At 44.8% G+C, this 10,144-nt stretch overlaps 1 pseudogene; it reads left to right on the top strand.

Moving 5' to 3' along the window:
• LOC135318078 (feather beta keratin-like) lies at positions 1–759 on the top strand (annotated as a pseudogene).
• Positions 760–10,144: the final 9,385 nt, after the last annotated feature.

Raw genomic sequence — 10,144 nt, 5'->3', positions numbered from 1 at the left:
ATGCGCAGAGGGTGCCTGTGGGCCTGGGGCGGTCTGGGCCAGTATAAAAGCCAGTCCAGCTGTCGGAATCCTCATCGTCTTCTCTTGCCTTCTCCTCCTTGCTGAACAAGGTGAGCCGCAACTACCTTTGCCTCACTCTCCTCTTGGTCTTGTTTTTCTCTGATTCTTTAGGGCTCAGTCATGGCTTTTCGTTCAGGTTGGTTCTGCTGAGAGCCTTGCTCCTGCTCCCATAATCTCTGTCCAACTTGTTGTCCGCTGGGCTTTGACGGAAGGAGGTCTTGGAATGTCTTTGCAGGGAAACCTTGTGGACTGGGCTCCTAAGGCTCTCTTCTTTCCTATGCCGCCCGTCCCTGCTCCCCAGAGCGTGCCTTTTCTCTTGCCGAGCACCCGGTCAGGCTGCACCTCACACGCTGACTGTGCTTTCCCTGCCCCCTCTCCCAGGTGCACCTCCGTCCCACGGCCATGTCCTGCTACGATCTGTGCCGTCCCTGTGGGCCAACCCCGCTTGCCAACAGCTGCAACGAGCCCTGTGTCAGGCAGTGCCAGGACTCCCGGGTGGTGATCCAGCCCTCTCCCGTGGTGGTGACCCTGCCCGGACCCATCCTCAGCTCCTTCCCCCAGAACACCGCTGTGGGATCCACCACCTCCGCTGCCATTGGCAGCATCCTGAGTGAGGAGGGAGTGCCCATCTCCTCCGGGGGCTTTAACTTCTCCGGCCTTGGTGGCCGCTACTACGGCAGAAGGTGCCTGCCCTGCTAAAGGCGGGCCGGACGTCCGGTGAGTGCATCGACCGGGAAGCCCAAAGCCAGGTGCCGCACTGAGGACGGAGCTGCTGGCCAGGGTTTCCAGAGGGGCTGAGCACCCTCGTGCCCTCCTGCAAAGGAGGGGTGGAAGCAAGGGGCCTTGCTGTGCTGCCTGGAAACATGGCCAACTGATGTCGTCTTCTCCTCCTGCTTTCTTCTCCGCATCATGAGTCCCTGTTGCCTCCTGCTGTCCTGTGCCATGGGTTCATCCTGAAGCAAGCTGAGAGGGGCCCAGCTCATCACCCCCTGCCCGTGTGTGTGGGAGGAAGACGCGTGTCCCGTTGCTGTGAAGGGTTGCCTGACCGTCAGCTGCACCTGTAGCAGCCCGGACCGGGTCCCTTCCAGCACGCGCTGCTTTGTTTCACTCTTTAGACTAACCATTAAAGTTTATGCTGCATTGTAGCGTGACGTCTCCTCGTGTTCCTTCCCTCGTGGGATGCTCAGCCAAGCGTTCCAGGGGAAATGGGATGCTCTACAAGGCAAAGGCCTGTCCAAAGGGATGTGGTGGGCTCACATATTTCTTGCAGGATTGGGAGGAGGGGATTCCCACTGACGTGACCTCCTGGAGTGGACGGTACTTCCCATGGGATATAGCCTTCCCAACGTCACCCACATGCCTTCGTCCTAAACACCACACTTGTTGTGTCTCTAAAACAAAACCCCACGATGCCTTGCATGGCTCAAGATGCCTGTGGTCTGTGAGAGATGCTCAGATAGTGGTATCCCTCCACTTCTGTGCCCAGACCATCTCTGCGTGGCCCTCAGGCCCCTTTCTGAAGTAGTCAACACTGTTAGCAGAGCTGCACAGTCACTGCTTGGGAGTTTGCATGACTTGTTGCCCATGACACGGAAGTGAGGGCATCGAGCAAGTCCCTTGCCCACCAGGAGAAGGAAGGAAGGAAGGAAAGAAGGAAGGAAGGAAAGAGAGAATCCCTCCAGGATGCAGCCCTTGTGTCCTCTTGCCTCTCTGCCTTCAACTGCAAGACCACCAGCATCAGGGAGCAAAGGAACCTTGCTCGTTTGTGATGCTGGCATGCAGTTGGTGTGGAAAACTGCACGGGGGGGTGGTGGTTGCTCCTGCCACAGGGGATGTAGGAGAGGACAAGCTGCCAATGCCTTCCTCCCTGGTGCTCTAGTCCTCCACAGGTGATGTTTTGCTCCATGCCTCCCCAGTCCTGCTTCAGGTAGCGGGAGGGCCACCTCCCGTGTTCTCCCATCCGCTGAGAGAACACTTCCAGTGCCCTTCCCCACAGCTAAAGCCCTGTCTTCCCTGAAAGACAGCTGCTGTCAGCAAACCCCCTGTGCCCTGCTGTGCAGGCAGGCCCCCAGGGAAAGCACTCTCCATCACCACGCATGAGCCATGCTGGGCTGAGAGCAGAAGCATGGTGGGGGGATAGGATCACACCAGGGAGGGAAGGCAGCATCTGCAGCACATGGTGAGAGAGCGCAGGGTGCGGCAGAGCACTGGAGCCTTTGGGCAGACCCTCACCCTAGGCGCTGACCGTGGGAGGATCAAGGTCTGGTCGGAGACTCTACCTGTAGGTTTTCTGGGTCCAGGATGCGATTGAAAGGAGCCTTAGAAGAAAACACAGATTTTGCAAGTCCTTCCCAACACTGTTGAGATGGATGGAACTGGTGCCCTGTGTCCCAGGTGCGCGGGAGATTTCCTCTTTCCTCTTGCACATCACTGCCCTGACTGCAGTAACAACAGGCCCAACGGCCCTGATGCGCCTCACCTGGGCTCTCTCCCTCTTCCCTTTGACCCAGGGCTCTATTTAAGCTCTGTCCTGAGCCCTCAGGCTGTTCTTTGGCTTGGTGGCAGGAGTGTAAGCCTCCTGTTCTTTTGTGGCTCTGCTTATGCCTGACCGTGAGCCCCCTTGATGCAGACCTCAAGCTGCCCACTGATTTCCCAGGCTCTCCTTGAACCTGTCTGGTCATTATGGTTCTGGTCAACAATCAGTGGGCCCTGTTGACGCAGGTTGTGATCACTGGATGTGCTGCTGACCTGTGGGATGACTGCCCTGCTTGATGTCAGTCCTGCTTCTTCACCATGAACTTGATGGTTGAGCTGGACTCTGGGCTGCTCCTGTCTACTGTCTCTCAGTTTTCGTTGCTCAGGTACTGTGCACGGCAGTAATTTTGTTTTTACTTTGGTGTTATTTTGCACAAAATTTTGTTTTTCTGTAATATTGCCATTTGAAAGGAGGCTGTGTTTCTCAACTGGCCTGTCGCAAACAGCAAAAATAAAAGGCAGCATTTCAGGGAAAATAAGCAGTGTGCCTGGTTCTTCATTTGTGATGGTATACATGTAGATAAGCTTGTTGGTGAAGACATCACATTTGCAGAGGTTTCTTGTGGTCCTGATGTGTTCTCGGCTGGTATAAAATTTTTTTTAATAGTAGGCTCCCTCATCCACTTCTCCTGCCTTCTCCGTCTTGGTGAACAAGGGGAGCTGCAACTACCTTTGCCTCACTCTTCTCTTTCTGCTTTTTTCTTCTCTTTCATTTGCTGTCAACTGAGTTGTGAGGTTGGTTTAGCTTTTGTTGAGACCCTTGTTCTCAGATCCTGCTCTCATTGGCTCTCTTCTCCTTTTCTCCATAGTGGGGAGTTAGGACATGGTCTTTTCTGTGGTTGCGTAGTCCCCTTCAGGACTGGGGCTCCTACTGCTCTCTTTCTCCTGATGTGCCCTGTATCTTATCCCCATCCTGAGCCTTTTCTCTTGCCGAGCACCCGGTCAGGCTGCACCTCACACGCTGACTGTGCTTTCCATGCCCCCTCTCCCAGGTGCACCTCCGTCCCACGGCCATGTCCTGCTACGATCTGTGCCGTCCCTGTGGGCCAACCCCGCTTGCCAACAGCTGCAACGAGCCCTGTGTCAGGCAGTGCCAGGACTCCCGGGTGGTGATCGAACCGTCTCCCGTGGTGGTGACCCTGCCCGGACCCATCCTCAGCTCCTTCCCTCAGAACACCGCTGTGGGATCCACCACCTCCGCTGCCGTTGGCAGCATCCTGAGTGAGGAGGGAGTGCCCATCTCCTCCGGGGGTTTAACTTCTCCGGCCTTGGTGGCCGCTACTACGGCAGAAGGTGCCTGCCCTGCTAAAGGCGGGCCGGACGTCCGGTGAGTGCATCGACCGGGAAGCCCAAAGCCAGGTGCTGCACTGAGGACGGAGCTGCTGGCCAGGGTTTCCAGAGGGGCTGAGCACCCTCGTGCCCTCCTGCAAAGGAGGGAGGGCTGTACTGCTCTGTCACGTGGACAACATAGGTCTTATTCTTGGAATTCCTGCTTTCAGTGGCGTTTCTTGCATCTGTCATTTTGAATTTCAAATGGACTTTGTATAATGTTGTACTTTTAAGTTATATCAGTGGAGTGGTTTTATTTGGCAATTAAGGGAAAATGGAATCTTGCTTGCTCTTTTCATTTGGAATGTGTTAAAGGGCTTTTCTTAATTATATATTGCTTTTGTTTTGCAGAACACTACTTTAGTTTTTAATAATTAAACTGACGTTGCATCTGAATTTGAGTTTCATTGTTGTTTTCCTCTCCTGTTTTCACTCCCTTAAGGAGAAATATGTCATTATATTGAAAAAATCTATGTAGAGTACTTTCTCAGTTCAAAATGTGGATTGAACAGGCACAACTTCTCAACCTGATAAAAACAATTTCATTGTTGTTTGCGCTCTTGAGAAGCATTGAACAGGTTTAAACGGATATTTCTCTTGTTAGTTTTTCCAAAATTCTTTTCTACTTCTATTTGACAAAGTACAATTGTGATATTTCTGTTTGGAGCTTTCTGATCTCATCACTTATTTGGGATCTTTGAAACTGAGAATTTAATCATGCATAATAAGATGTTTTTGAAGCAGGTTTGGGTCTCTGCTTTCGGTTAAGTTGAATACTAGTAGACTCTGTAACTTTATCCATGACATCCTATGAGTGATCTTGACTCAAGGCTTCGAAGATAAGTTGTGTTCAAATCTTGTCATAGTGAGAAGACTCTACAATGATTGTATCATATGATTGTATAATTAATAAATTTTGATGATGGTCTTTGACAAAATCCAGTAAATCTTATTCCTTAGCTAATCCACACAAGAACGCTCATAATATAGAAGGTAAATTACCTGAGTGAAGAACGAGACAAATGGCCATAGGTGTTGCCCTTATGAGGAGTTTGGGTTTAATCCTCTTACTCACCATCTAGGAATTTTCAAGATACTAAACTCAGCACACTGTGTGCAACTAAGACATCAAAAAATAAGAAATAATATCCTTGTCTGTTGGTATGTAAGCTCTGAGTGATTTATCTTAGTTTTTAACTGTACTGACCCCTTTGCTCTCCCCCTGGAGCTATGTGGGCTCCAGCAAGACACAGCACAAGAAAGCAATGAGAGTTGTGTGATTTCTGATCACTTTATACCTCATGCAGTGTTTTCTCTTCTAGAGCCCACTGAAATCTATTCGAAAATGGAACTGCCATAGTGCTGAGATAGAAATAGTGGAGGAACCAGACGTGTTCAGGTTCAGTGCTGGAACCAGTCCAAATGCCCACACAGTAAGGGAAAAGCTGTAGGTTTATTTTTTTCAAAAGTTTTAAATGTATGTTCTAAGTGTTCTTTACTTAAGATTTACTTACTTGGAAAGGTACCAAATTGGGAAAAAGCCAGTTAGGATATGTCCTCTTTCAGACTGCGTCTTGAGGCAGCAAAAGAAAAGTATGAAAGATGGTAAATCAATAGGTACTAGACTGAGTGGATTCTCTGCTTAAAAGTTGGTTTCCGTAAGTGGCTTCTCTCAACAAACAATTGAAGGGGCTGGAATGCATACACGGCATATGGTGCCCTGTTGACAGAACTAGTATGCCAGAAGTAACTTGTTATTCACTGAGATCTGTGAGGAATCACTGATTGCACTCTGATGTACATCAAAGAATGGCTTCGCTCTTGCTGGCAGGAAGGCGTCTTTCTATGATGCAAATGGACACGTAGCATAAAGAGTTCAGAAATTAATTTCAGGAGAATTAGATGTCTGGTTAAGTGGCCTGTGTCCAACAACAGCATGTCCTGAAAGGTACATTTGTGGTGCTGCTTGTGAATGAAAAAGAGAGAACTATGCTCTGTCATAAGCCCTTAAGTCTACGCTTTGTGATTTAGAAGAAAAAAGAAAGCAGTGTCCTGGAACCAGCTGTCTTTAGACAGCATGGCATTGTGGAGTGTTTGTGCAGGGTGTTGAATCCTTTATTAAATGTGTCATTAGAGACACAGTCCCTGAAGAACGAGAATATCAATTTGAAACCCATGTCCCCCTTGTTTGGTAAGATTGGAGAAATGGGTACAATAACTATGCACATGAAAGCTTAAAAACTTATGAGACTATCGAGGCATCCTTTTCTGAATGACTTAGTTCCCACATATATTTTTGCAGGTGGAACCTTGATAATGAAATACTTTTGCTTCATTTTCCAGTCCACGTTCACCTTGGCATTGCAGGAGAAACATACTCTACCCATTAAAAATTCTTTCATCTTCCCAATTTATAGGTACTTTAAATTTCTGGTACTTTTATACCAACTCTATCAGTGTCAATATGAAACTACTCCAAGCCCAGTCGAATAAAGACTTTTTTTAAGCTCCTCAGCAATTTGTTAGCTTATGGGTGTCTCAGGAGCACAATCTAAGATCATGTTCAAGACATTTACTAAAGCTTTTTGCGTGCAATTCCCTCCCTGATCCACTTAAGAACAACTGCCAGTTAACTTGCTCACCGTCTTTATAAAAGTCTCTGAGGAGATCCAAGGAGAGCTTCAAGCCTCTTGGATGAGTTCTTTGAGCCAGTTGGACCAATCTGGGGCTGATCCATGGTCAGGAGACAGTTCAGGAGTCTTTCTGAAAATACTAGAGTGTTCTCTTATGAGTTTGTTTATAAAATAAGAGGCATTATACCAAACAGCTCCTCTTGTATTAAAAGAAGGAAGCAGACTGGAAGTGTTGCAAACTTCTGTGGATATTGTTACAAGTTTTTCAGGAAAATTAATTCTCCAGGTTGCTAGTAAGCACCTGATGTTACAGAAGAATTTGTATTTCAAAAATGTATGTGTTCACATGTTTATGTGTTGGTAGCATTGTTTAGGTCTGGAAAGGGAAATATTTAAGAGCATAAGTGGGTCACTTTAGATAATGTTCTCGAAATATGAAAAGCAGTTTAAAAATTTGTAAAAGGTTTATTTTTTTCTTTGAAGAATAGTTCAGGATAAGTTTTCACAGAGTCTGTTAAAATACAAAATTTAACTTTTATACCTTTACTTTGTAAAGGTAGAAACCTATGTGTTGGCTTATAGATGGTAAAGAATGATCTTGATTCAGAGGTTTTAAAGACATCCCACTGGGCAGAGGTTGAGAGTGTTAAAACCTCATCATAGATCATGAATAGTTTGATAACTTAATTCTGTGAATATGCACACTATTAATGAAAATTAAGAAGGATTTTGAAGTCCTTCTTTAGTAACATAAAAGCAAGAACTTTTATTTTCCAGATGTCTATGGATCCTCATGTACAATATTCAGTAACTCCGATGAGAGGTTCAAACCCTGCAGCTTGCACAGGAGAGATTGCAAAGTAAAGTTAAAAAACATATTAAAATTATATATATTCAGCTTAGGCAATGAACTTTCACCAGTCCAGAGTGTAATCACTGTTGTACTGCTGTCTGTAGTAAGGGAAAAAATTCAGTGGCAAACAGATCCTTGTGTGGTTTTTCCCCGCAATGACTCCACAGTTAAGCTTGTGCAAGGATAATACCTCAAACTATTTAAAAATTCATATGTGTCCTCAAGCTGACTTGTGAAGAGCTATTCATATTTGTGGTCTGAGATGGTACAGAGGGGAGTTATAGGTTCCCTTCATAAAAGAACTGATAGATCAGGATTAAATGTGCCTGTGCGCTAGCAGCCGTACCTCAGAGTGTGTTACCAAAGTGTAGTAGGGTGGTACTATCCAAATTTGATAGAATATAATACTAATTTTCTCTAAATCTCAAACAGGGCTCTGATTTTTCCTCATTGGATTCAGTGGGATTTCAGGTGTGCTTATGCTTGTGCTCTTTTGCAAGGCCTTCACAAAACACAGAGGTTCAGCCTAGATTGTTCTTATTCTTGGCTGGAGTCAGAGCTTTGTAAACATTGGTGGAGACCAGAATTTATTAAGGATTACACTCATAAAAGAACACCTTTGAATGATGAATTATGTATTGTATAAACACCTCGTAATGTTTTTCCTTATGACCAAAGTGAAACATACACTGGAGCCTAAATTTAGTTGTGACTGAAAGGTGGCAATGGAATAAATTTGGTCCATAATACCAGAAGATGAGAGAAACTTGTATGACGGAATATGTATGTTGGAAGATACGGAAATGAAAACAAAGTAATGAACAGTAAGGAAAAGATATTTAATCAGTTGGAAGCATTTTGCATTCAAGACCTACTCGTTCATAAATAATTTCATGCACAAAGGATGTCTGTGGTTCTCAGGCCATCCGAGATGCAGTATAAAAACTCACTCAACTCAGGGTCCTTCCTACCACTTCTCTTACCTTTTTCCCCTTTTGTGAACAAGGTTAGTTCAAATCTTCTCTTCTATTTGCTGAATTCTTGCTTTCATAACGATTTGGTTGCTGTTCTTTTTTTTCTCCACAGCATTCTGCTGGTTGCTGGATTGGTTGGGGGAAGACTTTTTCTCTTTAAAAAATTTTGGGTTTTTGCTGTTAGAATTTCAGGTATTTCTGGAGTCCCGACTTGACTATACAGATCCTTGAAATGGTGATAAGGATTCATTCAAATGTGGGTTTTTTTCAAACGTGCTATGTGACTCAGCAAATCCCAATAATAGTAATAATAGTAGTAGTAATAATAGATTAACAAACTGAATGGATAGAATACCTGTGCAAGGGGGTTAGAACTAGATGACTGTTAAAGGTCCCCTCCAAAGCAAACTATTCTATGATTCTATGATTACAGAGATCTATGTGCTCAGTCATCTCTCTAGTAGCAATGTGCATTTTATATCTTTAAAGGTCTTACCCATCATCTGTAATGCCTGAAATTTCAGCTGGGTTGATATGAAAGCAACAGTGTTTGTAAGGGATGTGAATATATTAACCTTCAGAAATGTCATCCAGAAAAATCTTTTTCTTTGCTGTTCATTCCATGGGAGGTTTCTTCAGTGTTCCCATTTTGATTATGATGAATTTATTACTGGGAATAGTGCGAAACAAGAGGGTAAAATGAACCAGATACTAAAAGAAACAGCTGGAGACCAAGGAAACTAGGAAAGTTTAAAGCAGAGGTTTGTGGGTTTTAAAAATCAGTTATGTTGAAACACAAGATTTTGAGCTCTAAATACCACTTCTTAAATGAAGACAAAATGAAAATGCATACTGAGAAGGAATAGTTACACTGAGTTCAGCGAGGGATATTGGCTCTAATCATGTATCCTCAACCCTCTTCTGCTAGAGTAATCAACATGGGCTTCAATATGATATATATCATCAAAAAGTTCTGCACGGTTTCATATAGTGTCAAGTTTTGAAATTAAGTTATAGGGTGCAATGACATCTCCTGCAAGTCTAGAGAAATGGTTTCAGGGACTGTGAGGACAAGGAGAAAGAATAGTAAAAATAGAGGAACTGAGCACCCAACAAACTGAGATGGGCATAGGAAACAGCAAACTTGTTTATTGGTGTGTGTTGGAATCACACAGGGAGCATGTGAGGAATTCCTGGCTTTCTCATGGATGGCATGTCTGTGGACTAGTTGTCTGGGAAAGATTTCCAAAGACCTCAGCTTCAAGTATGCTTAACTATATTGAAAATTGTACCTCTTTGTAGGTGAATTTAGGACACGGAAAATAATTCTTCATTTCATCTTCCAGCTGTCTATTGAACTCTATCCATAAGTACATTTGTGGCTAGGTATTACTCATAATTACTACGTCTACAATGCTCTGAATACCTGGGACTGGATCTCAGTAGTGTCTTTCCAGACATACAGCCAATCAAAATACTAAAATTAAAGTAATTACACAGGTATGTGCCCTTTTGTTCTGCTGCCAGCTATTCCGCTGGATCACCAAAACTGCAAGAGGATTATTTCAACCTCCCTCTTCTTGTACTATATTTAAGAATTCTGTTTCCTTCTCAACTCACCCCCCACTCAATTCCTAAATGGATCCCTGGAAAGCTCCTGTTGTCCTGATACCTGAGCTGGCTAAATGTAAGTGCAATATGACTCCTACATTGCATTCACTTCTGGTCCTGTATTTCAGATTTACTTCCATCCTACAGAC

The sequence above is a fragment of the Phalacrocorax carbo genome, chromosome 28 (assembly GCF_963921805.1).
Source record: "Phalacrocorax carbo chromosome 28, bPhaCar2.1, whole genome shotgun sequence".
NCBI classification, from domain to species: Eukaryota; Metazoa; Chordata; class Aves; order Suliformes; family Phalacrocoracidae; genus Phalacrocorax; species Phalacrocorax carbo.
The sequence above is the reverse complement of the archived record's forward strand: the minus strand, read 5'-3'. Positions and strand labels throughout refer to the sequence as shown.